This window comes from Cornus florida, unplaced genomic scaffold (genome assembly GCF_030987335.1).
Source record: "Cornus florida cultivar Cherokee Brave unplaced genomic scaffold, ASM3098733v1 CherokeeBrave_3.0.0_Hap2_scaffold_118, whole genome shotgun sequence".
NCBI lineage: Eukaryota > Viridiplantae > Streptophyta > Magnoliopsida > Cornales > Cornaceae > Cornus > Cornus florida.
Window position 1 is genome coordinate 10,001 of NW_026775603.1, and position 2,500 is coordinate 12,500.

Consider the following 2,500-nt stretch of genomic DNA (forward strand, 5'->3'; position numbering starts at 1 on the left):
CGCTTAAGCACCCCCGCGTGCACGTGGGCATTGTGTGCTAAAAAATGAAGTTTGGAGTTTGGGTTTGAAAATTTTATGGGAGCTTCCTAGAAGCCTAAGAAATGCTTTGCTCGAGACGGATTTCGATTTGGAGGTCCCCCGAGTTAAGTTTGCCCTTTATGACTCCTCGCCCGCATGCTCGTGCACACCGGCGTGCACGTGGGCATCGTATGCTAAAAAATGAAGTTTGGAGTTTGGGTTTGAAAATTTTACGGGAACTTCCTAGAAGCCTAAGAAATGCTTTGCTCGAGACGGATTTCGATTTGGAGGTCCGCCGTGTTAATTTTGCCAATTACGGCTCCTCGCCCGCACGCTCGTGCACCCCGACGTGCACACCGGCGCGCACGTGGGCATCGTATGCTAAAAAATGAAGTTTGGAGTTTGGGTTTGAAAATTTTACGGGAACTTCCTAGAAGCCTAAGAAATGCTTTGCTCGAGACGGATTTCGATTTGGAGGTCCCCCGAGTTAATTTTGCCCATTACGACTCCTCGCCCGCACGCTCGTGCACCCCGGCGTGCACGTGGGCATAGTATGCTAAAAAATGAAGTTTGGAGTTTGGGTTCGGAAATTTTATGGGAGCTTCCTAGAAGCCTAAGAACTGCTTTGCTCGAGACGGATTTTGATTTGGAGATCCCCCGAGTTAGTTTTGCCCATTATGACTCCTCCCCCGCACGCTCAAGCACCCCCGCGTGCACGGGGGCATCGTATGCTAAAAAATGAAGTTTGGAGTTTGGGTTTGGAAATTTTATGGGAGCTTCCTAGAAGCCTAAGAAGTGCTTTGCTCGAGACGGATTTCGATTTGGAGGTCCCCCGAGTTAATTTTGCCCATTATGACTCCTCGCCCGCACGCTTAAGCACCCCCGCGTGCACGTGGGCATTGTGTGCTAAAAAATGAAGTTTGGAGTTTGGGTTTGAAAATTTTACGGGAACTTCCTAGAAGCCTAAGAAATGCTTTGCTCGAGACGGATTTCGATTTGGAGGTCCCCCGAGTTAATTTTGCCCATTACGACTCCTCGCCCGCACGCTCGTGCACCCCGGCGTGCACGTGGGCATCGTATGCTAAAAAATGAAGTTTGGAGTTTGGGTTTGAAAATTTTATGGGAGCTTCCTAGAAGCTTAAGAAGTGTTTTGCTCGAGACGGATTTCGATTTGGAGGTCCCCCGAGTCAATGTTGCCCATTATGGCTCCTCTCCCGCATGCTCAAGCACCCCTGCGTGCACGTGGGCATTGTATGCTAAAAAATAAAGTTTGGAGTTTGGGTTTGGAAGTTTTATGGGAGCTTCCTTGAAGCTTAAGAAGTGTTTTGCTCGAGACGGATTTCGATTTGGAGGTCCCCCGAGTCAATGTTGCCCATTATGGCTCCTCGCCCGCACGCTCAAGCACCCCGGCGTGCACGTGGGCATTGTATGCTAAAAAATAAAGTTTGGAGTTTGGGTTTGGAAGTTTTATGGGAGCTTCCTAGAAGCTTAAGAAGTGTTTTGCTCGAGACGGATTTCGATTTGGAGGTCCCCCGAGTCAATGTTGCCCATTATGGCTCCTCTCCCGCATGCTCAAGCACCCCTGCGTGCACACCGGCGTGCACGTGGGCATTGTAGGCTAAAAAATGAAGTTTGGAGTTTGGGTTTGGAAATTTTATGGGAGCTTCCTTGAAGCCTAAGAAGTGTTTTGCTCGAAACGGAATTCGATTTGGAGGTCCCCCGAGTCAATTTTGCCCATTACGACTCCTCGCTCGCATGCAATATCTACTCCTGTCAGAGCTGTGGTTTTACTTAAGACTACTATAGGGGGGGGGGAGTTCTCAGCACCAAGAGCTGCAAGTAAGGCCATTGCTTGCTTTGCAGTCTCGATTGCTCTACTAGTGAATAGTAGATGTCTTGGTTAGCTTGGAACGAAAAAAAAAATTTTTTGGGGAAAAAAAAAAAAAAAAGTTTTTGTGAAAAAAAATTTTTCGAAAAAAAAAAAAAAAAAAAAAATTTTTTTGGATGCCTCGGTCTTCTATTTGTTTTGCTTGGGTAGATTAGGAAAAAAAAAAAAAAAAATTTTTTTGTTGGATGCCTCGGTCTTCATATTCTTTCTCGGCTATTTCGAAAAAAAAAAAAAAAAATTCCGGGAAAGAGAAAAAAAAAATTATTTTTTGTTGGTTGCCTCGGTCTTCATGTTCTTTCTCTGGTATATGGGAAAGAAAAAAAAAAAAAAAAAATTTTGGATGCCTCGGTCTTCTTGTTCTCGGTTGGATTTATCGAAAAAAAAAAAAAAAAAAAAAAAAAAAAAAAAAAAAAATTTTGATGCCTCGGTCTTCTTGTTCTTGCTTTGGTATATCGGAGAAAAAAAAAAAAAAATTTTTTGGATGCCTCGGTCTTCTTGTTCATTCTTCGGTATATCAAAAAAAAAAAAAAAAAAAAAAAAAAAAAATTTGAGACTTCGGTCTTCTTGTTCTTGCTTTGGTATATCGGAGAAAAA